This window comes from Brienomyrus brachyistius, chromosome 2 (genome assembly GCF_023856365.1).
Source record: "Brienomyrus brachyistius isolate T26 chromosome 2, BBRACH_0.4, whole genome shotgun sequence".
NCBI lineage: Eukaryota > Metazoa > Chordata > Actinopteri > Osteoglossiformes > Mormyridae > Brienomyrus > Brienomyrus brachyistius.
In genome coordinates this window covers 40,373,071-40,397,850 of record NC_064534.1, presented here as the reverse complement: position 1 = coordinate 40,397,850, position 24,780 = coordinate 40,373,071, and the positions used below count along the sequence as shown (strand labels likewise).

Sequence of the window (24,780 nt, the reverse complement as noted above, 5' to 3'; positions counted from 1 at the left end):
TTTGTGAGAAGATCGCGCCCTGGTGGAATAAAGGCACGAAGAGCTTACAGCACCTAGAATTACCAGGAAGTATTTAGAGTAAAACGGTTTCTAAAAGCTGCCTTTATGAATGAGAGAAAAATATATATATATATAAAATAGTAAAATGGAAGGGGAGTGATAGATTTAAATTAATCGTGAAGTGGAGCGCCCCCTGTATAAAGTAAAAGTGAGAAAAGCTTACAGCACCTGGTATTCCCAGGATGTGTCCCATCCAAGTACTAACCACACCCTACCCTGCTTGGCTTCTGAGATCGGATGAGATCGGGTGTGTTCAGGGTGGTATGGCCATAAGCGAGAGACGCGACCAAAAACAGCCCTTTTGCATTACACGCGTCTATACATGCCAGTTAGTCCCATTGGATCCTACTCCTGGTTTTTTTTTTTTTTTTATCTGACTCACACTGCAGCACCACCATCCAATCGGCAGCGCCGGACCCACACCAAACATTCACCAAACTACTCAGCCGGCAGCCTACCACAATTATTCCATTCTTTCCGCATCCGCACACTTCCTTCTTTTTAACTCCTTTTCACTACCGCACAGGTTAATCGCCGCACGTCCCACGCCGGCAAACATTACTCCTTTGCCTACTGCATGTAGGCTTCTCTTAACGACCCTCTGTTATCAACTCCGCGAACAGCCACAAAATCTCCGCCGCACGAAGCCCACTGGTAGCTGCTGAATCACATGCTTCCCCAAAACGTCGCGCTGTCAGAACACTGGGAGCTACACACACCAACAAGTCCATACTGCAGGCTGCAGCCAGAACAATTTTCTACATTCAAACATCGACGGCCTCTTCTCTCTAAAAATTCACCAGACCGCTTCTACCACCAGCAAAGAAGTTTCCATCCCTAATTCCTCTGTGATTCCCACTAACCTAAACATTAAGCTGGCATTGAAGGGTGTGAATTACCCCGGCCAATCTGTTCTTTTAAATACAGCTTTTAGCAAGTTTTGAAAGGAGAAGAGCAGAACTTGCTATGCCAATAATATCGAGTCTTCTGTGGCGAAGTGGTTTTTGCATAGAAAACAAAGCGGTCAGTTGAAGAGGAATAATATCAGTACTTTGTTTAAAACTGTGTGTAAAAAGCTGGCTCTTTATCATTAACAATAAGTTGTAAAACGTGAATGGGGAGTGACAGTCTTCAAGTTTTGAGAAGATCGCGCCCTGGTGGAATAAAGGCACTAACAGCTTACAGCACCTAGAATTACCAGGAAGTATTTAGAGTAAAACGGTTTCTAAAAGCTGCCTTTATGAATGAGAGAAAAAAAAAAATATATATATAAAATAGTAAAATGGAAGGGGAGTGATAGATTTAAATTAATCGTGAAGTGGAGCGCCCCCTGTATAAAGTAAAAGTGAGAAAGGCTTACAGCACCAGGTATTCCCAGGTGGTCTCCCATCCAAGTACTAACCAGACCCTACCCTGCTTAGCTTCCGAGATCAGACGAGATCGGGCGTGTTCAGGGTGGTATGGCCGTAAGCGAGAGATGCTACCAAAAACAGCCCTTTTGCATTACACGCGTCTATACATGCCAGTTAGTCCCATTGGATCCTACTCCTGGTTTTTTTTTTTTTTTAATCTGACTCACACTGCAGCACCACCATCCAATCGGCAGCGCCGGACCCACACCAAACATTCACCAAACTACTCAGCCAGCAGCCTACCACAATTATTCCATTCTTTCCGCATCCGCACACTTCCTTCTTTTTAACTCCTTTTCACTACCGCACAGGTTAATCGCCGCACGTCCCCCGCCGGCAAACATTACTCCTTTGCCTACTGCATGCAGGCTTCTCTTAACGACCCTCTGTTATCAACTCCGCTAACAGCCACAAAATCTCCGCCGCACGAAGCCCACTGGTAGCTGCTGAATCACATGCTTCCCCAAAACGTCACGCTGTCAGAACACTGGGAGCTACACACACCAACAAGTCCATACTGCAGGCTGCAGCCAGAACAATTTTCTACATTCAAACATCGACGGCCTCTTCTCTCTAAAAATTCACCAGACCGCTTCTACCACCAGCAAAGAAGTTTCCATCCCTAATTCCTCTGTGACTCCCACTAACCTAAACATTAAGCTGGCATTGAAGGGTGTGAATTACCCCGGCCAATCTGTTCTTTTAAATACAGCTTTTAGCAAGTTTTGAAAGGAGAAGAGCAGAACTTGCTATGCCAATAATATCGAGTCTTCTGTGGCGAAGTGGTTTTTGCATAGAAAACAAAGCGGTCAGTTGAAGAGGAATAATATCAGTACTTTGTTTAAAACTGTGTGTAAAAAGCTGTCTCTTTATCATTAACAATAAGTTGTAAAACGTGAATGGGGAGTGACAGTCTTCAAGTTTGTGAGAAGATCGCGCCCTGGTGGAATAAAGCCACGAACAGCTTACAGCACCTTGAATTACCAGGAAGTATTTTGAGTAAAACGGTGTGTAAAAGCTACCTTTATGAATGAGAGAAAAAAAAAAAAATATATATATATATAAAATAGTAAAATGGAAGGGGAGTGATAGATTTAAATTAATCGTGAAGTGGAGCGCCCCCTGTATAAAGTAAAAGTGAGAGAAGCTTACAGCACCTGGTATTCCCAGGTGGTCTCCCATTCAAGTACTAATCAGACCCTAACCTGCTTAGCTTCCGAGATCAGACGAGATCGGGCGTGTTCAGGGTGGTATGGCCGTAAGTGAGAGATGCTACCAAAAACAGCCCTTTTGCATTACACGCGTCTATACATGCCAGTTAGTCCCATTGGATCCTACTCCTGTTTTTTTTTTTTTTTTATCTGACTCACACTGCAGCACCACCATCCAATCGGCAGCGCCGGACCCACACCAAACATTCACCAAACTACTCAGCCAGCAGCCTACCACAATTATTCCATTCTTTCCGCATCCGCACACTTCCTTCTTTTTAACTCCTTTTCACTACCGCACAGGTTAATCGCCGCACGTCCCCCGCCGGCAAACATTACTCCTTTGCCTACTGCATGCAGGCTTCTCTTAACGACCCTCTGTTATCAACTCCGCTAACAGCCACAAAATCTCCGCCGCACGAAACCCACTGGTAGCTGCTGAATCACATGCTTCCCCAAAACGTCACGCTGTCAGAACACTGGGAGCTACACACACCAACAAGTCTATACTGCAGGCTGCAGCCAGAACAATTTTCTACATTCAAACATCGACGGCCTCTTCTCTCTAAAAATTCACCAGACCGCTTCTACCACCAGCAAAGAAGTTTCCATCCCTAATTCCTCTGTGACTCCCACTAACCTAAACATTAAGCTGGCATTGAAGGGTGTGAATTACCCCGGCCAATCTGTTCTTTTAAATACAGCTTTTAGCAAGTTTTGAAAGGAGAAGAGCAGAACTTGCTATGCCAATAATATCGAGTCTTCTGTGGCGAAGTGGTTTTTGCATAGAAAACAAAGCGGTCAGTTGAAGAGGAATAATATCAGTACTTTGTTTAAAACTGTGTGTAAAAAGCTGTCTCTTTATCATTAACAATAAGTTGTAAAACGTGAATGGGGAGTGACAGTCTTCAAGTTTGTGAGAAGATCGCGCCCTGGTGGAATAAAGGCACGAACAGCTTACAGCACCTAGAATTACCAGGAAGTATTTAGAGTAAAACGGTGTGTAAAAGCTACCTTTATGAATGAGAGAAAAATATATATATATATATAAAATAGTAAAATGGAAGGGGAGTGATAGATTTAAATTAATCGTGAAGTGGAGCGCATCCTGTATAAAGTAAAAGTGAGAAAAGCTTACAGCACCTGGTATTCCCAGGAGGTCTCCCATCCAAGTACTAACCAGACCCTACCCTGCTTGGCTTCCGAGATCAGACAAGATCGGGCGTGTTCAGGGTGGTATGGCCGTAAGCGAGAGACGCGACCAAAAACAGCCCTTTTGCATTACACGCGTCTATACATGCCAGTTAGTCCCATTGGATCCTACTCCTGTTTTTTTTTTTTTTTTTATCTGACTCACACTGCAGCACCACCATCCAATCGGCAGCGCCGGACCCACACCAAACATTCACCAAACTACTCAGCCGGCAGCCTACCACAATTATTCCATTCTTTCCGCATCCGCACACTTCCTTCTTTTTAACTCCTTTTCACTACCGCACAGGTTAATCACCGCACGTCCCCCGCCGGCAAACATTACTCCTTTGCCTACTGCATGCAGGCTTCTCTTAACGACCCTCTGTTATCAACTCCGCTAACAGCCACAAAATCTCCGCCGCACGAAGCCCACTGGTAGCTGCTGAATCACATGCTTCCCCAAAACGTCGCGCTGTCAGAACACTGGGAGCTACACACACCAACAAGTCCATACTGCAGGCTGCAGCCAGAACAATTTTCTACATTCAAACATCGACGGCCTCTTCTCTCTAAAAATTCACCAGACCGCTTCTACCACCAGCAAAGAAGTTTCCATCCCTAATTCCTCTGTGATTCCCACTAACCTAAACATTAAGCTGGCATTGAAGGGTGTGAATTACCCCGGCCAACCTGTTCTTTTAAATACAGCTTTTAGCAAGTTTTGAAAGGAGAAGAGCAGAACTTGCTATGCCAATAATATCGAGTCTTCTGTGGCGAAGTGGTTTTTGCATAGAAAACAAAGCGTTCAGTTGAAGAGGAATAATATCAGTACTTTGTTTAAAACTGTGTGTAAAAAGCTGTCTCTTTATCATTAACAATAAGTTGTAAAATGTGAATGGGGAGTGACAGTCTTCAAGTTTGTGAGAAGATCGCGCCCTGGTGGAATAAAGGCACGAACAGCTTACAGCACCTAGAATTACCAGGAAGTATTTAGAGTAAAACGGTTTCTAAAAGCTGCCTTTATGAATGAGAGAAAAAAAATATATATATATATATAAAATAGTAAAATGGAAGGGGAGTGATAGATTTAAATTAATCGTGAAGTGGAGCACCCACTGTATAAAGTAAAAGTGAGAAAAGCTTACAGCACCTGGTATTCCCAGGTGGTCTCCCATCCAAGTACTAACCAGACCCTACCCTGCTTAGCTTCCGAGATCAGACGAGATCGGGCGTGTTCAGGGTGGTATGGCCGTAAGTGAGAGATGCTACCAAAAACAGCCCTTTTGCATTACACGCGTCTATACATGCCAGTTAGTCCCATTGGATCCTACTCCTGGTTTTTTTTTTTTTTTATCTGACTCACACTGCAGCACCACCATCCAATCGGCAGCGCCGGACCCACACCAAACATTCACCAAACTACTCAGCCAGCAGCCTACCACAATTATTCCATTCTTTCCGCATCCGCACACTTCCTTCTTTTTAACTCCTTTTCACTACCGCACAGGTTAATCGCCGCACGTCCCCCGCCGGCAAACATTACTCCTTTGCCTACTGCATGCAGGCTTCTCTTAACGACCCTCTGTTATCAACTCCGCTAACAGCCACAAAATCTCCGCCGCACGAAGCCCACTGGTAGCTGCTGAATCACATGCTTCCCCAAAACGTCACGCTGTCAGAACACTGGGAGCTACACACACCAACAAGTCCATACTGCAGGCTGCAGCCAGAACAATTTTCTACATTCAAACATCGACGGCCTCTTCTCTCTAAAAATTCACCAGACCGCTTCTACCACCAGCAAAGAAGTTTCCATCCCTAATTCCTCTGTGACTCCCACTAACCTAAACATTAAGCTGGCATTGAAGGGTGTGAATTACCCCGGCCAATCTGTTCTTTTAAATACAGCTTTTAGCAAGTTTTGAAAGGAGAAGAGCAGAACTTGCTATGCCAATAATATCGAGTCTTCTGTGGCGAAGTGGTTTTTGCATAGAAAACAAAGCGGTCAGTTGAAGAGGAATAATATCAGTACTTTGTTTAAAACTGTGTGTAAAAAGCTGTCTCTTTATCATTAACAATAAGTTGTAAAACGTGAATGGGGAGTGACAGTCTTCAAGTTTGTGAGAAGATCGCGCCCTGGTGGAATAAAGGCACGAACAGCTTACAGCACCTTGAATTACCAGGAAGTATTTAGAGTAAAACGGTGTGTAAAAGCTACCTTTATGAATGAGAGAAAAAAAAATATATATATATATAAAATAGTAAAATGGAAGGGGAGTGATAGATTTAAATTAATCGTGAAGTGGAGCGCCCCCCGTTTAAAGTAAAAGTGAGAAAAGCTTACAGCACCTGGTATTCCCAGGTGGTCTCCCATCCAAGTACTAACCAGACCCTACCCTGCTTAGCTTCCGAGATCAGACGAGATCAGGCGTGTTCAGGGTGGTATGGCCGTAAGCGAGAGATGCTACCAAAAACAGCCCTTTTGCATTACACGCCTCTATACATGCCAGTTGGTCCCATTGGATCCTACTAATGTTGTTTTTTTTTTTTTATCTGACTCACACTGCAGCCCCACCATCCAATCGGCAGCGCCGGACCCACACCAAACATTCACCAAACTACTCAGCCAGCAGCCTACCACAATTATTCCATTCTTTCCGCATCCGCACACTGCCTTCTTTTTAACTCCTTTTCACTACCGCACAGGTTAATCGCCGCACGTCCCCCGCCGGCAAACATTACTCCTTTGCCTACTGCATGCAGGCTTCTCTTAACGACCCTCTGTTATCAACTCCGCTAACAGCCACAAAATCTCCGCCGCACGAAACCCACTGGTAGCTGCTGAATCACATGCTTCCCCAAAACGTCACGCTGTCAGAACACTGGGAGCTACACACACCAACAAGTCTATACTGCAGGCTGCAGCCAGAACAATTTTCTACATTCAAACATCGACGGCCTCTTCTCTCTAAAAATTCACCAGACCGCTTCTACCACCAGCAAAGAAGTTTCCATCCCTAATTCCTCTGTGACTCCCACTAACCTAAACATTAAGCTGGCATTGAAGGGTGTGAATTACCCCGGCCAATCTGTTCTTTTAAATACAGCTTTTAGCAAGTTTTGAAAGGAGAAGAGCAGAACTTGCTATGCCAATAAAATCGAGTCTTCTGTGGCGAAGTGGTTTTTGCATAGAAAACAAAGCGGTCAGTTGAAGAGGAATAATATCAGTACTTTGTTTAAAACTGTGTGTAAAAAGCTGTCTCTTTATCATTAACAATAAGTTGTAAAACGTGAATGGGGAGTGACAGTCTTCAAGTTTGTGAGAAGATCGCGCCCTGGTGGAATAAAGGCACGAACAGCTTACAGCACCTTGAATTACCAGGAAGTATTTAGAGTAAAACGGTTTCTAAAAGCTGCCTTTATGAATGAGAGAAAAAAATATATATATATATAAAATAGTAAAATGGAAGGGGAGTGATAGATTTAAATTAATCGTGAAGTGGAGCGCCCCCTGTATAAAGTAAAAGTGAGAAAAGCTTACAGCACCTGGTATTCCCAGGTGGTCTTCCATCCAAGTACTAACCAGACCCTAGCCTGCTTAGCTTCCGAGATCAGACGAGATCGGGCGCGTTCAGGGTGGTATGGCCGTAAGCGAGTGACGCTACCAAAAATAGTCCTTTTGCATTACACGCGTCTATACATGCCAGTTAGTCCCATTGGATCCTACTCCTGTTTTTTTTTTTTTTTTTATCTGACTCACACTGCAGCACCACCATCCAATCGGCAGTGCCGGAACCACACCAAACATTCACCAAACTACTCAGCCGGCAGCCTACCACAATTATTCCATTCTTTCCGCATCCGCACACTTCCTTCTCTTTAACTCCTTTTCACTACCGCACAGGTTAATCGCCGCACGTCCCCCGCCGGCAAACATTACTCCTTTGCCTACCGCATGCAGGCTTCTCTTAACGACCCTCTGTAATCAACTCCGCTAACAGCCACAAAATCTCTGCCGCACGAAGCCCACTGGCAGCTGCTGAATCACATGCTTCCCCAAAACGTCGTGCTGTCAGAACACTGGGAGCTACACACACCAACAAGTCCATACTGCAGGCTGCAGCCAGAACAATTTTCTACATTCAAACATCGACGGCCTCTTCTCTCTAAAAATTCACCAGACCGCTTCTACCACCAGCAAAGAAGTTTCCATCCCTAATTCCTCTGTGATTCCCACTAACCTAAACATTAAGCTGGCATTGAAGGGTGTGAATTACCCCGGCCAATCTGTTCTTTTAAATACAGCTTTTAGTAAGTTTTGAAAGGAGAAGAGCAGAACTTGCTATGCCAATAATATCGAGTCTTCTGTGGCGAAGTGGTTTTTGCATAGAAAACAAAGCGGTCAGTTGAAGAGGAATAATATCAGTACTTTGTTTAAAACTGTGTGTAAAAAGCTGTCTCTTTATCATTAACAATAAGTTGTAAAACGTGAATGGGGAGTGACAGTCTTCAAGTTTGTGAGAAGATCGCGCCCTGGTGGAATAAAGCCACGAACAGCTTACAGCACCTAGAATTACCAGGAAGTATTTAGAGTAAAACGGTTTCTATAAGCTGGCTTTATGAAAGAGAGAAAAAAAATATATATATAAAATAGTAAAATGGAAGGGGAGTGATAGATTTAAATTAATCGTGAAGTGGAGCGCCCCCTGTATAAAGTAAAAGTGAGAAAAGCTTACAGCACCTGGTATTCCCAGGAGGTCTCCCATCCAAGTACTAACCAGACCCTACCCTGATTGGCTTCCGAGATCAGATGAGATCAGGCGTGTTCAGGCGGGCATGGCCATAAGCGAGAGATGCTACCAAAAACAGCCCTTTTGCATTACACGCCTCTATACATGCCAGTTGGTCCCATTGGATCCTACTAATGTTTTTTTTTTTTTTTATCTGACTCACACTGCAGCCCCACCATCCAATCGGCAACGCCGGACCCACACCAAACATTCACCAAACTACTCAGCCGGCAGCCTACCACAATTATTCCATTCTTTCCGCATCCGCACACTTCCTTCTTTTTAACTCCTTTTCACTACCGCACAAGTTAATCGCCGCACGTCCCCCGCCGGCAAACATTACTCCTTTGCCTACTGCATGCAGGCTTCTCTTAACGACCCTCTGTTATCAACTCCGCTAACAGCCACAAAATCTCCGCCGCACGAAGCCCACTGGTAGCTGCTGAATCACATGCTTCCCCAAAACGTCGCGCTGTCAGAACACTGGGAGCTACACACACCAACAAGTCCATACTGCAGGCTACAGCCAGAACAATTTTCTACATTCAAACATCGACGGCCTCTTCTCTCTAAAAATTCACCAGACCGCTTCTACCACCAGCAAAGAAGTTTCCATCCCTAATTCCTCTGTGATTCCCACTAACCTAAACATTAAGCTGGCATTGAAGGGTGTGAATTACCCCGGCCAATCTGTTCTTTTAAATACAGCTTTTAGTAAGTTTTGAAAGGAGAAGAGCAGAACTTGCTATGCCAATAATATCGAGTCTTCTGTGGCGAAGTGGTTTTTGCATAGAAAACAAAGCGGTCAGTTGAAGAGGAATAATATCAGTACTTTGTTTAAAACTGTGTGTAAAAAGCTGTCTCTTTATCATTAACAATAAGTTGTAAAACGTGAATGGGGAGTGACAGTCTTCAAGTTTGTGAGAAGATCGCGCCCTGGTGGAATAAAGGCACGAACAGCTTACAGCACCTAGAATTACCAGGAAGTATTTAGAGTAAAACGGTTTCTATAAGCTGGCTTTATGAAAGAGAGAAAAAAAATATATATATAAAATAGTAAAATGGAAGGGGAGTGCTAGATTTAAATTAATCGTGAAGTGGAGCGCCCCCTGTATAAAGTAAAAGTGAGAAAAGCTTACAGCACCTGGTATTCCCAGGAGGTCTCCCATCCAAGTACTAATCAGACCCTACCCTGATTGGCTTCCGAGATCAGATGAGATCAGGCGTGTTCAGGCGGGCATGGCCATAAGCGAGAGATGCTACCAAAAACAGCCCTTTTGCATTACACGCCTCTATACATGCCAGGTGGTCCCATTGGATCCTACTAATGTTTTTTTTTTTTTTTATCTGACTCACACTGCAGCCCCACCATCTAATCGGCAACGCCGGACCCACACCAAACATTCACCAAACTACTCAGCCGGCAGCCTACCACAATTATTCCATTCTTTCCGCATCCGCACACTTCCTTCTTTTTAACTCCTTTTCACTACCGCACAAGTTAATCGCCGCACGTCCCCCGCCGGCAAACATTACTCCTTTGCCTACTGCATGCAGGCTTCTCTTAACGACCCTCTGTTATCAACTCCGCTAACAGCCACAAAATCTCCGCCGCACGAAGCCCACTGGTAGCTGCTGAATCACATGCTTCCCCAAAACGTCGCGCTGTCAGAACACTGGGAGCTACACACACCAACAAGTCCATACTGCAGGCTACAGCCAGAACAATTTTCTACATTCAAACATCGACGGCCTCTTCTCTCTAAAAATTCACCAGACCGCTTCTACCACCAGCAAAGAAGTTTCCATCCCTAATTCCTCTGTGATTCCCACTAACCTAAACATTAAGCTGGCATTGAAGGGTGTGAATTACCCCGGCCAATCTGTTCTTTTAAATACAGCTTTTAGCAAGTTTTGAAAGGAGAAGAGCAGAACTTGCTATGCCAATAATATCGAGTCTTCTGTGGCAAAGTGGTTTTTGCATAGAAAACAAAGCGGTCAGTTGAAGAGGAATAATGTCAGTACTTTGTTTAAAACTGTGTGTAAAAAGCTGTCTCTTTATCATTAACAATAAGTTGTAAAACGTGAATGGGGAGTGACAGTCTTCAAGTTTGTGAGAAGATCGCGCCCTGGTGGAATAAAGGCACGAACAGTTTACAGCACCTAGAATTACCAGGAAGTATTTAGAGTAAAACGGTTTCTAAAAGCTGCCTTTATGAATGAGAGAAAAAAAAAATATATATATATAAAATAGTAAAATGGAAGGGGAGTGATAGATTTAAATTCATCGTGAAGTGGAGCGCCCCCTGTATAAAGTAAAAGTGAGAAAAGCTTACAGCACCTGGGATTCCCCGGAAGTCTCCCATCCAAGTACTAACCAGACCCTACCCTGCTTAGCTTCCAAGATCAGGCGTGTTCAGGGTGGTATGGCCATAAGCGTGAGACGCTACCAAAAACAGCCCTTTTGCATTACACGCGTCTATACATGCCAGTTAGTCCCATTGGATTCTACTCCTGTTTTTTTTTTTTTTTATCTGACTCACACTGCAGCACCACCATCCAATCGGCAGCGCCGGACCCACACCAAACATTCACCAAACTACTCAGCCGGCAGCCTACCACAATTATTCCATTCTTTCCGCATCCGCACACTTCCTTCTTTTTAACTCCTTTTCACTACCGCACAGGTTAATCGCCGCACGTCCCCCGCCGGCAAACATTACTCCTTTGCCTACTGCATGCAGGCTTCTCTTAACGACCCTCTGTTATTAACTCCGCTAACAGCCACAAAATCTCCGCCGCACGAAGCCCACTGGTAGCTGCTGAATCACATGCTTCCCCAAAACGTCACGCTGTCAGAACACTGGGAGCTACACACACCAACAAGTCCATAATGCAGGCTGCAGCCAGAACAATTTTCTACATTCAAACATCGACGGCCTCTTCTCTCTAAAAATTCACCAGACCGCTTCTACCACCAGCAAAGAAGTTTCCATCCCTAATTCCTTTGTGATTCCCACTAACCTAAACATTAAGCTGGCATTGAAGGGTGTGAATTACCCCGGCCAATCTGTTCTTGTAAATACAGCTTTTAGCAAGTTTTGAAAGGAGAAGAGCAGAACTTGCTATGCCAATAATATCGAGTCTTCTGTGGCGAAGTGGTTTTTGCATAGAAAACAAAGCGGAGGAATAATATCAGTACTTTGTTTAAAACTGTGTGTAAAAAGCTGTCTCTTTATCATTAACAATAAGTTGTAAAACGTGAATGGGGAGTGACAGTCTTCAAGTTTGTGAGAAGATCGCGCCCTGGTGGAATAAAGGCACGAACAGCTTACAGCACCTAGAATTACCAGGCAGTATTTAGAGTAAAACGTGTGTAAAAGCTGCCTTAATGAATGAGAGAAAAAAGAAATATATAAAATAGTAAGGGGAGTGATAGATTTAAATTAATCGTGAGGTGGAGTGCCCCCTGTATAAAGTAAAAGTGAGAAAAGCTTACAGCACGTGGTATTCCCAGGCAGTCACCCATCCAAGTACTAACCAGACCCTACCCCACTTAGCTTCCGAGATCAGACGAGATCGGGCGTGTTCAGGGTGGTATGGCCATAAACGAGAGCCGCGAACAAAAACAGCCCTTTTGCATTACACGCCTCTATACATGCCAGTTAGTCCCATTGGATCCTACTCCTGTTTTTTTTTTTTATCTGACTCACACTGCAGCCCCACCAGCCAATTGGCAGCGCCGGACCCACACCAAACATTCACCAAACTACTCAGCCGGCAGCCTACCACAATTATTCCATTCTTTCCGCATCCGCACACTTCCTTCTCTTTAACTCCTTTTCACTACCGCACAGGTTAATCGCCGCACGTCCCCCGCCGGCAAACATTACTCCTTTGCCTACCGCATGCAGGCTTCTCTTAACGACCCTCTGTTATCAACTCCGCTAACAGCCACAAAATCTCCGCCGCACGAAGCCCACTGGTAGCTGTTGAATCACATGCTTCCCCAAAACGTCGCGCTGTCAGAACACTGGGAGCTACACACGCCAACAAGTCCATACTGCAGGCTGCAGCCAGAACAATTTTCTACATTCAAACATCGACGGCCTCTTCTCTCTAAAAATTCACCAGAACGCTTCTACAACCAGCAAAGAAGTTTCCATCCCTAATTCCTCTGTGATTCCCACCAACCTAAACATTAATCTGGCATTGAAGGATGTGAATTACCCCGGCCAGCCTGCTCTTTTAAATACAGCTTTTAGCGAGTTTTGAAAGGAGGAGAAGAGCAGACCTTGCTATGCCAATAATATCGAGTCTTCTATGGTGAAGTGGTTTTTGCATAGAAAACAAAGCGGTGAGTTGAAGAGGAATTATATCAGTACTTTGTTTAAAACTGTGTGTAAAAAGCTGTCTCTTTATCATTAACAATAAGTTGTAAAACGTGAATGGGGAGTGACAGTCTTCAAGTTTGTGAGAAGATCGCGTCCTGGTGGAATAAAGGCACGAACAGCTTACAGCACCTAGAATTGCCAGGCAGTATTTAGAGTAAAACGGTTTCTAAAAGCTGCCTTTATGAAAGAGAGAAAAAAAATATATATATATAAAATAGTAAAATGGAAGGGGAGTGATAGATTTAAATTAATCGTGAAGTGGAGCGCCCCCTGTATAAAGTAAAAGTGAGAAAAGCTTACGGCACCTGGTATTTCCAGGTGGTCTTCCTTCCAAGTACTAACCAGACCTTACCCTGCTTAGCTTACCGAGATCGGACGAGATCGGGTGTGTTCAGGGTGGTACGGCCGTAAGCGAGAGACACTACCAAAAACAGCTCTTTTGCATTACACGCGTCTATACATGCCAGTTAGTCCCATTGGATCCTACACCTGTTTTTTTTTTTTTATCTGACTCACACTGCAGCCCCACCATCCAATTGGCAGCGCCGGACCCACACCAAACATTCACCAAACTACTCAGCCGGCAGCCTACCACAATTATTCCATTCTTTCCGCATCCGCACACTTCCTTCTCTTTAACTCCTTTTCACTACCGCACAGGTTAATCGCCGCACGTCCCCCGCCAGCAAACATTACTCCTTTGCCTACCGCATGCAGGCTTCTCTTAACGACCCTCTGTTATCAACTCCGCTAACAGCCACAAAATCTCCGCCGCACGAAGCCCACTGGTAGCTGTTGAATCACATGCTTCCCCAAAACGTCGCGCTGTCAGAACACTGGGAGCTACACACGCCAACAAGTCCATACTGCAGGCTGCAGCCAGAACAATTTTCTACATTCAAACATCGGCGGCCTCTTCTCTCTAAAAATTCACCAGACCGCTTCTACCACCAGCAAAGAAGTTTCCATCCCTAATTCCTCTGTGATTCCCACTAACCTAAACATTAAGCTGGCATTGAAGGGTGTGAATTACCCCGGCCAATCTGTTCTTTTAAATACAGCTTTTAGCAAGTTTTGAAAGGAGAAGAGCAGAACTTGCTATGCCAATAATATCGAGTCTTCTGTGGTGAAGTGGTTTTTGCATAGAAAACAAAGCGGTGAGTTGAAGAGGAATTATATCAGTACTTTGTTTAAAACTGTGTGTAAAAAGCTGTCTCTTTGTTATTAACAATAAGTTGTAAAACTTGAATGGGGAGTGACAGTCTTCAAGTTTGTGAGAAGATCGCGCCCTGGTGGAATAAAGGCACGAACAGCTTACAGCAGCTAGAATTACCAGGCAGTATTTAGAGTAAAACGGTTTCTAAAAGCTGCCTTTATGAATGAGAGAAAAAAAAATATATATATAAAATAGTAAAATGGAAGGGGAGTGATAGATTTAAATTAATCGTGAAGTGGAGCGCCCCCTGTATAAAGTAAAAGTGAGAAAAGCTTACAGCACCTGGTATTCCCAGGTGGCCTCCCATCCAAGTACTAACCAGACCCTACCTTGCTTAGCTTCCGAGATCAGACGAGATCGGGCGTGTTTAGGGTGGTATGGCCGTAAGCAAGAGCTGCTAACAAAAACAGCCCTTTTGTGTTACACGCCTCTATACATGCCAGTTAGTCCCATTGTATCCTACTCCTGTTTTTTTTTTTTTTTTTATCTGACTCACACTGCAGCCCCACCATCCAATCGGCAGTGCTGGACCCACACCAAACATTCACCAAACTACTCAGCTGGCAGCCTACCACAATTATTCCATTCTTTCCGCATCCACACACTTCCTTCTCTTTAAGTCCTTTTCACTACCGCACAGGTTAATCGCCGCATGTCCCCCTCCGGCAAACATTACTCCTTTGCCTACCGCATGCAGGCTTCTCTTAACGACCCTCTGTTATCAACTCCGCTAACAGCCACAAAATCTCCGCTGCACGAAGCCCACTGGTAGCTGCTGAATCACATGCTTCCCCAAAACATTGCGCTGTCAGAACACTGGGAGCTACACACACCAACAAGTCCATACTGCAGGCTGCAGCCAGAACAATTTTCTACATTGAAACATCGACGGCCTCATCTCTCTAAAAATTCACCAGACCGCTTCTACCACCAGCAAAGAAGTTTCCATCCCTAATTCCTCTGTGATTCCCACTAACCTAAACATTAAGTTGGCATTGAAGGGCGTGAATTACCCCGGCCAACCTGCTCTTTTAAATACAGCTTTTAGCAAGTTTTGAAAGGAGAAGAGCAGAACTTGCTATGCCAATAATATCGAGTCTTCTGTGGCGAAGTGGTTTTTGCATAGAAAACAAAGCGGTCAGTTGAAGAGGAATAATATCAGTACTTTGTTTAAAACTGTGTGTAAAAAGCTGTCTCTTTATCATTAACAATAAGTTGTAAAACGTGAATGGGGAGTGACAGTCTTCAAGTTGGTGAGAAGATCGCGCCCTGGTGGAATAAAGGCACGAACAGTTTACAGCACCTAGAATTACCAGGAAGTATTTAGAGTAAAACGGTTTCTAAAAGCTGCCTTTATGAATGAGACAAAAATATATATATATATATAAAATAGTAAAATGGAAGGGGAGTGATAGATTTAAATTAATCGTGAAGTGGAGCGCCCCCTGTATAAAGTAAAAGTGAGAAAAGCTTACAGCACCTGGTATTCCCAGGTGGTTTCCCATCCAAGTACTAACCAGACCCTACCCTGCTTAGCTTCCAAGATCAGACGAGATCGGGCGTGTTCAGGGTGGTATGGCCGTGAGCGAGAAAAACTACCAAAAACAGCCCTTTTGCATTACACGCCTCTATACATGCCAGTTAGTCCCATTGGATCCTACTCCTGGTTTTTTTTTTTTTATCTGACTCACACTGCAGCCCCACCATCCAATCGGCAGCGCCGGACCCACACCAAACATTCACCAAACTACTCAGCCGGCAGCCTACCACAATTATTTCATTCTTTCCGCATCCGCACACTTCCTTCTTTTTAACTCCTTTTCACTACCGCACAGGTTAATCGCCGCACGTCCCCCGCCGGCAAACATTACTCCTTTGCCTACTGCATGTAGGCTTCTCTTAACGACCCTCTGTTATCAACTCCGCTAACAGCCACAAAATCTCCGCCGCACGAAGCCCACTGGTAGCTGCTGAATCACATGCTTCCCCAAAACGTCGCGCTGTCAGAACACTGGGAGCTACACACACCAACAAGTCCATACTGCAGGCTGCAGCCAGAACAATTTTCTACATTCAAACATCGACGGCCTCTTCTCTCTAAAAATTCACCAGACCGCTTCTACCACCAGCAAAGAAGTTTCCATCCCTAATTCCTCTGTGATTCCCACTAACCTAAATATTAAGCTGGCATTGAAGGGTGTGAATTACCCCCGCCAATCTGTTCTTTTAAATACAGCTTTTAGCACGTTTTGAAAGGAGAAGAGCAGAACTTGCTATGCCAATAATATCGAGTCTTCTGTGGCGAAGTGGTTTTTGCATAGAAAACAAAGCGGTGAGTTGAAGAGGAATAATATCAGTACTTTGTTTAAAACTGTGTGTAAAAAGCTGTCTCTTTATCATTAACAATAAGTTGTAAAACGTGAATGGGGAGTGACCGTCTTCAAGTTTGTGAGAAGATCGCGCCCTGGTGGAATAAAGGCACGAACAGCTTACAGCACCTAGAATTACCAGGAAGTATTTAGAGTAAAACGGTTTCTAAAAGCTGCCTTTATGAATGAGAGAAAAAAAAAAATATATATATAAAATAGTAAAATGGAAGGGGAGTGATAGATTTAAATTAATCGTGAAGTGGTGCGCCCCCTGTATAAAGTAAAAGTGAGAAAGGCTTACAGCACCTGGTATTCCCAGGAGGTCTCCCATCCAAGTACTAACCAGACCCTACCCTGCTTGGCTTCCGAGATCAGACGAGATCGGGCGTGTTCAGGGTGGTATGGCCGTAAGCGAGAGATGCTACCAAAAACAGCCCTTTTGCATTACACGCCTCTATACATGCCAGTTAGTCCCATTGGATCCTACTCCTGGTTTTTTTTTTTTTTTTTATCTGACTCACACTGCAGCCCCACCATCCAATCGGCAGCGCCGGACCCACACCAAACATTCACCAAACTACTCAGCCGGCAGCCTACCACAATTATTCCATTCTTTCCGCATCCGCACACTTCCTTCTTTTTAACTCCTTTTCACTACCGCACAGGTTAATCGCCGCACGTCCCCCGCCGGCAAACATTACTCCTTTGCCTACTGCATGCAGGCTTCTCTTAACGACCCTCTGTTATCAACTCCGCTAACAGCCACAAAATCTCCGCCGCACGAAGCCCACTGGTAGCTGCTGAATCACATGCTTCCCCAAAACGTCGCGCTGTCAGAACACTGGGAGCTACACACACCAACAAGTCCATACTGCAGGCTGCAGCCAGAACAATTTTCTACATTCAAACATCGACGGCCTCTTCTCTCTAAAAATTCACCAGACCGCTTCTACCACCAGCAAAGAAGTTTCCATCCCTAATTCCTCTGTGATTCCCACTAACCTAAACATTAAGCTGGCATTGAAGGGTGTGAATTACCCCGGCCAATCTGTTCTTTTAAATACAGCTTTTAGCAAGTTTTGAAAGGAGAAGAGCAGAACTTGCTATGCCAATAATATCGAGTCTTCTGTGGCGAAGTGGTTTTTGCATAGAAAACAAAGCGGTCAGTTGAAGAGGAATAATATCAGTACTTTGTTTAAAACTGTGTGTAAAAAGCTGTCTCTTTATCATTAACAATAAGTTGTAAAACGTGAATGGGGAGTGACAGTCTTCAAGTTTGTGAGAAGATCGCGCCCTGGTGGAATAAAGGCACGAACAGCTTACAGCACCTAGAATTACCAGGAAGTATTTAGAGTAAAACGGTTTCTAAAAGCTGCCTTTATGAATGAGAGAAAAAAAAAAAATATATATATAAAATAGTAAAATGGAAGGGGAGTGATAGATTTAAATTAATCGTGAAGTGGAGCGCCCCCTGTATAAAGTAAAAGTGAGAAAAGCTTACAGCACCTGGTATTCCCAGGTGGTCTCCCATCCAAGTACTAACCATACCCTACCCTACTTAGCTTCCGAGATCAGACGAGATCGGGCGTGTTCAGGGTGGTATGGCCGTAAGCGAGAGATGCTACCAAAAACAGCCCTTTTGCATTACACGCGTCTCTACATGCCAGTTAGTCCCATTGGATCCTACTCCTGGTTTTTTTTTTTTTTTTATCTGACTCACACTGCAGCACCACCATCCAATCGGCAGCGCCGGACCCACACCAAACATTCACCAAACTACTCAGCCGGCAGCCTACCACAATTATTCCATTCTTTCCGCATCCGCACACTTCCTTCTCTTTAAGTCCTTTTCACTACCTCACAGGTTAATCGCCGCATGTCCCCCGCCGGCAAACATTACTCCTTTGCCTACCGTATGCAGGCTTCTCTTAACGACCCTCTGTTATCAACTCCGCTAACAGCCACAAAATCTCCGCCGCACGAAGCCCACTGGTTGCTGTTGAATCACATGCTTCCCCAAAATGTCACGCTGTCAGAACACTGGGAGCTACACACACCAACAAGTCCATACTGCAGGCTACAGCCAGAACAATTTTCTACATTCAAACATCGACGGCCTTTTCTCTCTAAAAATTCACCAGACCGCTTCTACCACCAGCAAAGAAGTTTCCATCCCTAATTCCTCTGTGATTCCCACTAACCTAAACATTAAGCTGGCATTGAAGGGTGTGAATTACCCCGGCCAATCTGTTCTTTTAAATACAGCTTTTAGTAAGTTTTGAAAGGAGAAGAGCAGAACTTGCTATGCCAATAATATCGAGTCTTCTGTGGCGAAGTGGTTTTTGCATAGAAAACAAAGCGGTCAGTTGAAGAGGAATAATATCAGTACTTTGTTTAAAACTGTGTGTAAAAAGCTGTCTCTTTATCATTAACAATAAGTTGTAAAACGTGAATGGGGAGTGACAGTCTTCAAGTTTGTGAGAAGATCGCGCCCTGGTGGAATATAGGCACGAACAGCTTACAGCACCTAGAATTACCAGGAAGTATTTAGAGTAAAACGGTTTCTATAAGCTGGCTTTATGAAAGAGAGAAAAAAAATATATATATAAAATAGTAAAATGGAAGGGGAGTGCTAGATTTAAATTAATCGTGAAGTGGAGCGCCCCCCGTTTAAAGTAAAAGTGAGAAAAGCTTACAGCACCTGGAATTCCCAGGTGGTCTCCCATCCAAGTACTAACCAGACCCTACGCTGCTTAGCTTCCGAGATCAGACGAGATCAGGCGTGTTCAGGGTGGTATGGCCATAAGCGAGAGATGCTACCAAAAACAGCCCGTTTGCATTACACGCCTCTATACATGCCAGTTGGTCCCATTGGATCCTACTAATGTTGTTTTTTTTTTTTTATCTGACTCACACTGCAGCCCCACCATCCAATCGGCAGCGCCGGACCCACACCAAACATTCACCAAACTACTCAGCCAGCAGCCTACCACAATTATTCCATTCTTTCCGCATCCGCACACTTCCTTCTTTTTAACTCCTTTTCACTACCGCACAGGTTAATCGCCGCACGTCCCCCGCCGGCAAACATTACTCCTTTGCCTACTGCATGCAGGCTTCTCTTAACGACCCTCTGTTATCAACTCCGCTAACAGCCACAAAATCTCCGCCGCACGAAACCCACTGGTAGCTGCTGAATCACATGCTTCCCCAAAACGTCACGCTGTCAGAACACTGGGAGCTACACACACCAACAAGTCTATACTGCAGGCTGCAGCCAGAACAATTTTCTACATTCAAACATCGACGGCCTCTTCTCTCTAAAAATTCACCAGACCGCTTCTACCACCAGCAAAGAAGTTTCCATCCCTAATTCCTCTGTGACTCCCACTAACCTAAACATTAAGCTGGCATTGAAGGGTGTGAATTACCCCGGCCAATCTGTTCTTTTAAATACAGCTTTTAGCAAGTTTTGAAAGGAGAAGAGCAGAACTTGCTATGCCAATAAAATCGAGTCTTCTGTGGCGAAGTGGTTTTTGCATAGAAAACAAAGCGGTCAGTTGAAGAGGAATAATATCAGTACTTTGTTTAAAACTGTGTGTAAAAAGCTGTCTCTTTATCATCAACAATAAGTTGTAAAACGTGAATGGGGAGTGACAGTCTTCAAGTTTGTGAGAAGATCGCGCCCTGGTGGAATAAAGGCACGAACAGCTTACAGCACCTAGAATTACCAGGAAGTATTTAGAGTAAAACGGTTTCTAAAAGCTGCCTTTATGAATGAGAGAAAAAAAAAAATATATATATATATATATATAAAATAGTAAAATGGAAGGGGAGTGATAGATTTAAATTAATCGTGAAGTGGAGCGCCCCCTGTATAAAGTAAAAGTGAGAAAAGTTTACAGCACCAGGTATTCCCAGGTGGTCTCCCATCCAAGTACTAACCAGACCCTACCCTGCTTAGCTTCCGAGATCAGACGAGATCGGGCGTGTTCAGGGTGGTATGGCCGTAAGCGAGAGATGCTACCAAAAACAGCCCTTTTGCATTACACGCGTCTATACATGCCAGTTAGTCCCATTGGATCCTACTCCTGGTTTTTTTTTTTTTTTTTTATCTGACTCACACTGCAGCCCCACCATCCAATCGGCAGCGCCGGACCCACACCAAACATTCACCAAACTACTCAGCCGGCAGCCTACCACAATTATTCCATTCTTTCCGCATCCGCACACTTCCTTCTTTTTAACTCCTTTTCACTACCGCACAGGTTAATCGCCGCACGTCCCCCGCCGGCAAACATTACTCCTTTGCCTACTGCATGCAGGCTTCTCTTAACGACCCTCTGTTATCAACTCCGCTAACAGCCACAAAATCTCCGCCGCACGAAGCCCACTGGTAGCTGCTGAATCACATGCTTCCCCAAAACGTCGTGCTGTCAGAACACTGGGAGCTACACACACCAACAAGTCCATACTGCAGGCTGCAGCCAGAACAATTTTCTACATTCAAACATCGACGGCCTCTTCTCTCTAAAAATTCACCAGACCGCTTCTACCACCAGCAAAGAAGTTTCCATCCCTAATTCCTCTGTGATTCCCACTAACCTAAACATTAAGCTGGCATTGAAGGGTGTGAATTACCCCGGCCAACCTGCTCTTTTAAATACAGCTTTTAGCAAGTTTTGAAAGGAGGAGAAGAGCAGAACTTGCTATGCCAATAATATCGAGTCTTCTGTGGTGAAGTGGTTTTTGCATAGAAAACAAAGCGATGAGTTGAAGAGGAATTATATCAGTACTTTGTTTAAAACTGTGTGTAAAAAGCTGTCTCTTTATCATTAACAATAAGTTGTAAAACGTGAATGGGGAGTGACAGTCTTCAAGTTTGTGAGAAGATCGCGCCCTGGTGGAATAAAGGCACGAACAGCTTACAGCACCTAGAATTACCAGGCAGTATTTAGAGTAAAACGTGTGTAAAAGCTGCCTTTATGAATGAGAGAAAAAAGAAATATATAAAATAGTAAGGGGAGTGATAGATTTAAATTAATCGTGAGGTGGAGTGCCCCCTGTATAAAGTAAAAGTGAGAAAAGCTTACAGCACGTGGTATTCCCAGGCAGTCACCCATCCAAGTACTAACCAGACCCTACCCCACTTAGCTTCCGAGATCAGACGAGATCGGGCGTGTTCAGGGTGGTATGGCCATAAACGAGAGCCGCGAACAAAAACAGCCCTTTTGCATTACACGCCTCTATACATGCCAGTTAGTCCCATTGGATCCTACTCCTGTTTTTTTTTTTTATCTGACTCACACTGCAGCCCCACCATCCAATTGGCAGCGCCGGACCCACACCAAACATTCACCAAACTACTCAGCCGGCAGCCTACCACAATTATTCCATTCTTTCCGCATCCGCACACTTCCTTCTCTTTAACTCCTTTTCACTACCGCACAGGTTAATCGCCGCACGTCCCCCGCCAGCAAACATTACTCCTTTGCCTACCGCATGCAGGCTTCTCTTAACGACCCTCTGTTATCAACTCCGCTAACAGCCACAAAATCTCCGCCGCACGAAGCCCACTGGTAGCTGTTGAATCACATGCTTCCCCAAAACGTCGCGCTGTCAGAACACTGGGAGCTACACACGCCAACAAGTCCATACTGCAGGCTGCAGCCAGAACAATTTTCTACATTCAAACATCGACGGCCTCTTCTCTCTAAAAATTCACCAGAACGCTTCTACCACCAGCAAAGAAGTTTCCATCCCTAATTCCTCTGTGATTCCCACCAACCTAAACATTAATCTGGCATTGAAGGATGTGAATTACCCCGGCCAGCCTGCTCTTTTAAATACAGCTTTTAGCGAGTTTTGAAAGGAGGAGAAGAGCAGACCTTGCTATGCCAATAATATCGAGTCTTCTATGGTGAAGTGGTTTTTGCATAGAAAACAAAGCGGTGAGTTGAAGAGGAATTATATCAGTACTTTGTTTAAAACTGTGTGTAAAAAGCTGTCTCTTTATCATTAACAATAAGTTGTAAAACGTGAATGGGGAGTGACAGTCTTCAAGTTTGTGAGAAGATCGCGTCCTGGTGGAATAAAGGCACGAACAGCTTACAGCACCTAGAATTGCCAGGCAGTATTTAGAGTAAAACGGTTTCTAAAAGCTGCCTTTATGAAAGAGAGAAAAAAAATATATATATATAAAATAGTAAAATAGAAGGGGAGTGATAGATTTAAATTAATCGTGAAGTGGAGCGCCCCCTGTATAAAGTAAAAGTGAGAAAAGCTTACGGCACCTGGTATTCCCAGGTGGTCTTCCTTCCAAGTACTAACCAGACCTTACCCTGCTTAGCTTACCGAGATCGGATGTGTTCAGGGTGGTACGGCCGTAAGCGAGAGACACTACCAAAAACAGCTCTTTTGCATTACACGCGTCTATACATGCCAGTTAGTCCCATTGGATCCTACACCTGTTTTTTTTTTTTTATCTGACTCACACTGCAGCCCCACCATCCAATCGGCAGCGCCGGACCCACACCAAACATTCACCAAACTACTCAGCCGGCAGCCTACCACAATTATTCCATTCTTTCCGCATCCGCACACTTCCTTCTCTTTAACTCCTTTTCACTACCGCACAGGTTAATCGCCGCACGTCCCCCGCCAGCAAACATTACTCCTTTGCCTACCGCATGCAGGCATCTCTTAACGACCCTCTGTTATCAACTCCGCTAACAGCCACAAAATCTCCGCCACACGAAGCCCACTGGTAGCTGTTGAATCACATGCTTCCCCAAAACGTCGCGCTGTCAGAACACTGGGAGCTACACACGCCAACAAGTCCATACTGCAGGCTGCAGCCAGAACAATTTTCTACATTCAAACATCGACGGCCTCTTCTCTCTAAAAATTCACCAGAACGCTTCTACCACCAGCAAAGAAGTTTCCATCCCTAATTCCTCTGTGATTCCCACCAACCTAAACATTAAGCTGGCATTGAAGGGTGTGAATTACCCCGGCCAGCCTGCTCTTTTAAATACAGCTTTTAGCGAGTTTTGAAAGGAGGAGAAGAGCAGACCTTGCTATGCCAATAATATCGAGTCTTCTATGGTGAAGTGGTTTTTGCATAGAAAACAAAGCGGTGAGTTGAAGAGGAATTATATCAGTACTTTGTTTAAAACTGTGTGTAAAAAGCTGTCTCTTTATCATTAACAATAAGTTGTAAAACGTGAATGGGGAGTGACAGTCTTCAAGTTTGTGAGAAGATCGCGTCCTGGTGGAATAAAGGCACGAACAGCTTACAGCACCTAGAATTGCCAGGCAGTATTTAGAGTAAAACGGTTTCTAAAAGCTGCCTTTATGAAAGAGAGAAAAAAAATATATATATATAAAATAGTAAAATGGAAGGGGAGTGATAGATTTAAATTAATCGTGAAGTGGAGCGCCCCCTGTATAAAGTAAAAGTGAGAAAAGCTTACAGCACCTGGTATTCCCAGGTGGTTTCCCATCCAAGTACTAACCAGACCCTACCCTGCTTAGCTTCCAAGATCAGACGAGATCGGGCGTGTTCAGGGTGGTATGGCCGTGAGCGAGAAAAACTACCAAAAACAGCCCTTTTGCATTACACGCGTCTATACATGCCAGTTAGTCCCATTGGATCCTACTCCTGGTTTTTTTTTTTTTTATCTGACTCACACTGCAGCCCCACCATCCAATCGGCAGCGCCGGACCCACACCAAACATTCACCAAACTACTCAGCCGGCAGCCTACCACAATTATTCCATTCTTTCCGCATCCGCACACTTCCTTCTTTTTAACTCCTTTTCACTACCGCACAGGTTAATCGCCGCACGTCCCCCGCCGGCAAACATTACTCCTTTGCCTACTGCATGTAGGCTTCTCTTAACGACCCTCTGTTATCAACTCCGCTAACAGCCACAAAATCTCCGCCGCACGAAGCCCACTGGTAGCTGCTGAATCACATGCTTCCCCAAAACGTCGCGCTGTCAGAACACTGGGAGCTACACACACCAACAAGTCCATACTGCAGGCTGCAGCCAGAACAATTTTCTACATTCAAACATCGACGGCCTCTTCTCTCTAAAAATTCACCAGACCGCTTCTACCACCAGCAAA

At 44.5% G+C, this 24,780-nt stretch overlaps 16 non-coding genes and 5 pseudogenes across 16 annotated transcripts; all 21 read right to left on the bottom strand.

The window, feature by feature from the left end:
* Positions 1–216: 216 nt before the first annotated feature.
* LOC125731562 (5S ribosomal RNA) lies at positions 217–335 on the bottom strand (annotated as a pseudogene).
* A 1,078-nt stretch (positions 336–1,413) lies between these two features.
* Positions 1,414–1,532, bottom strand: LOC125734312 (5S ribosomal RNA). The gene has a single exon (XR_007393629.1). It is a non-coding gene; the product is annotated as a 5S ribosomal RNA (ribosomal RNA).
* A 1,085-nt stretch (positions 1,533–2,617) lies between these two features.
* On the bottom strand, positions 2,618–2,736 carry LOC125736297 (5S ribosomal RNA). The gene has a single exon (XR_007395579.1). It is a non-coding gene; the product is annotated as a 5S ribosomal RNA (ribosomal RNA).
* Positions 2,737–3,814: 1,078 nt separating this feature from the next.
* Positions 3,815–3,933, bottom strand: LOC125734619 (5S ribosomal RNA). The gene has a single exon (XR_007393923.1). It is a non-coding gene; the product is annotated as a 5S ribosomal RNA (ribosomal RNA).
* Positions 3,934–5,015: 1,082 nt separating this feature from the next.
* LOC125733320 (5S ribosomal RNA) lies at positions 5,016–5,134 on the bottom strand. Its single transcript, XR_007392667.1, has one exon. It is a non-coding gene; the product is annotated as a 5S ribosomal RNA (ribosomal RNA).
* A 1,080-nt stretch (positions 5,135–6,214) lies between these two features.
* Positions 6,215–6,333, bottom strand: LOC125733213 (5S ribosomal RNA). The gene has a single exon (XR_007392566.1). It is a non-coding gene; the product is annotated as a 5S ribosomal RNA (ribosomal RNA).
* Positions 6,334–7,411: 1,078 nt separating this feature from the next.
* LOC125734991 (5S ribosomal RNA) lies at positions 7,412–7,530 on the bottom strand. Its single transcript, XR_007394292.1, has one exon. It is a non-coding gene; the product is annotated as a 5S ribosomal RNA (ribosomal RNA).
* A 1,076-nt stretch (positions 7,531–8,606) lies between these two features.
* On the bottom strand, positions 8,607–8,725 carry LOC125731289 (5S ribosomal RNA). The gene has a single exon (XR_007391575.1). It is a non-coding gene; the product is annotated as a 5S ribosomal RNA (ribosomal RNA).
* Positions 8,726–9,799: 1,074 nt separating this feature from the next.
* On the bottom strand, positions 9,800–9,918 carry LOC125731402 (5S ribosomal RNA; annotated as a pseudogene).
* A 1,078-nt stretch (positions 9,919–10,996) lies between these two features.
* LOC125732083 (5S ribosomal RNA) lies at positions 10,997–11,105 on the bottom strand (annotated as a pseudogene).
* Positions 11,106–12,159: 1,054 nt separating this feature from the next.
* LOC125730965 (5S ribosomal RNA) lies at positions 12,160–12,278 on the bottom strand. Its single transcript, XR_007391258.1, has one exon. It is a non-coding gene; the product is annotated as a 5S ribosomal RNA (ribosomal RNA).
* Positions 12,279–13,354: 1,076 nt separating this feature from the next.
* On the bottom strand, positions 13,355–13,474 carry LOC125731716 (5S ribosomal RNA; annotated as a pseudogene).
* A 1,073-nt stretch (positions 13,475–14,547) lies between these two features.
* On the bottom strand, positions 14,548–14,666 carry LOC125736266 (5S ribosomal RNA). Its single transcript, XR_007395549.1, has one exon. It is a non-coding gene; the product is annotated as a 5S ribosomal RNA (ribosomal RNA).
* Positions 14,667–15,745: 1,079 nt separating this feature from the next.
* On the bottom strand, positions 15,746–15,864 carry LOC125735956 (5S ribosomal RNA). Its single transcript, XR_007395241.1, has one exon. It is a non-coding gene; the product is annotated as a 5S ribosomal RNA (ribosomal RNA).
* A 1,076-nt stretch (positions 15,865–16,940) lies between these two features.
* LOC125732410 (5S ribosomal RNA) lies at positions 16,941–17,059 on the bottom strand. The gene has a single exon (XR_007391791.1). It is a non-coding gene; the product is annotated as a 5S ribosomal RNA (ribosomal RNA).
* Positions 17,060–18,140: 1,081 nt separating this feature from the next.
* On the bottom strand, positions 18,141–18,259 carry LOC125735288 (5S ribosomal RNA). Its single transcript, XR_007394585.1, has one exon. It is a non-coding gene; the product is annotated as a 5S ribosomal RNA (ribosomal RNA).
* Positions 18,260–19,335: 1,076 nt separating this feature from the next.
* Positions 19,336–19,454, bottom strand: LOC125735974 (5S ribosomal RNA). Its single transcript, XR_007395258.1, has one exon. It is a non-coding gene; the product is annotated as a 5S ribosomal RNA (ribosomal RNA).
* A 1,088-nt stretch (positions 19,455–20,542) lies between these two features.
* LOC125733459 (5S ribosomal RNA) lies at positions 20,543–20,661 on the bottom strand. Its single transcript, XR_007392804.1, has one exon. It is a non-coding gene; the product is annotated as a 5S ribosomal RNA (ribosomal RNA).
* A 1,071-nt stretch (positions 20,662–21,732) lies between these two features.
* LOC125730964 (5S ribosomal RNA) lies at positions 21,733–21,851 on the bottom strand. The gene has a single exon (XR_007391257.1). It is a non-coding gene; the product is annotated as a 5S ribosomal RNA (ribosomal RNA).
* A 1,076-nt stretch (positions 21,852–22,927) lies between these two features.
* LOC125732249 (5S ribosomal RNA) lies at positions 22,928–23,037 on the bottom strand (annotated as a pseudogene).
* A 1,077-nt stretch (positions 23,038–24,114) lies between these two features.
* On the bottom strand, positions 24,115–24,233 carry LOC125735955 (5S ribosomal RNA). Its single transcript, XR_007395240.1, has one exon. It is a non-coding gene; the product is annotated as a 5S ribosomal RNA (ribosomal RNA).
* Positions 24,234–24,780: the final 547 nt, after the last annotated feature.